Here is a 1,164-nt window from a genome sequence, read left to right on the forward strand (position 1 = left end):
ATGAAGAGACAGACGCTGCGTTACCTGACCAGAGTTGAAGTGACAGAATTTGAAGACATTAAATCAGGTTACAGAGTAACCTGATTTTTGATGAAAATCCTTACTTAGAAAATAAAGTTCTCTCCAAAGAATTTCAGCTGAATGAGAGTGGTGATCCATCTTCAAAGTCCACTGAAATCAAATGGAAATCTGGAAAGGATCTGACGAAACGTCCAAGTCAAAGACGAAATGTTCAGGTCAAACGCAGAACAAAGCCAGCAGGAAGAGGCAGCAGGAGGAGCCAGAGCTTCTTCACCTGGTTTACTGACCATTCTGATGCAGGTGCACACGAGTTACGAGAGGTCATCAAGAATGATATGGCCGAATCCATTACAGTACTACTTAGTTCCTGGTATGTATGATGATGAAGGGGGAGGAGGAGAAGAAAATGATGATGCTGAAGAAGAAGGATTGGAAGACATTGATGAAGGGGATGAGGAGGAAAGGGAAGAAGGTGAAGATGATGATGGAGGGAAGAAGGAGAGGAGGATGAAGGAGAAGATGACTAATAGAAAACACTGATGGAGTCCAACATTTTTTTTTTTTAATTTTCTCCAGTCCTTGGGAACAAGTTGCCATCTTCTTTTTATTTTTTATTTTTCCTCTTGTGCTCAGACTCTCTGTTTTTGAGGTCTCTTTTCTCTACACCATGGTTCTCACCTTATTGTGGGGAAAATACCTGAAGCAGAATACAATGGGAAAAGAATCTCTGCCCCTTTTCGTTCCAAATTCATTTTTATCCCTTCTTGTCTCAACAAAAACTGTATGGAATCAACACCACCGTGCTCTGTGAGAAAAATAAACCCTCCTGCTCCCTTGGCTCTGCTGGAAGCTGGAGGGTGCCAGGCCCCTGTGTGGTCGTGCATACAATTCTAGCGTTTCTCCTCCTTTCTCTGTGTATTGGGCTCAGAGATTACACTGTGTCTCTATGTGGATACAGACAGTTAGTGTTTACCAACATGTATTTGTCTACTTTCTCTTTTTTCTTTTTTTTGTTTGTTTGTTTTTTGTTTTTAAACCTTTAAAACATGGGTTTATAGAAGGTCAGAAAATGGTGGGTTTGAGATGTTTGGGTGGGTTAAGTGGGCATTTTGACAACATGGCTTTTCCTTTGCCATGTTTAAT

At 41.0% G+C, this 1,164-nt stretch overlaps 1 pseudogene; it reads left to right on the top strand.

Moving 5' to 3' along the window:
* Window positions 1–548, top strand: LOC133759087 (protein SET-like; annotated as a pseudogene).
* The last annotated feature ends 616 nt before the right edge of the window (window positions 549–1,164 follow it).

Source organism: Lepus europaeus, chromosome 5, assembly GCF_033115175.1.
Source record: "Lepus europaeus isolate LE1 chromosome 5, mLepTim1.pri, whole genome shotgun sequence".
Lineage (NCBI taxonomy): Eukaryota > Metazoa > Chordata > Mammalia > Lagomorpha > Leporidae > Lepus > Lepus europaeus.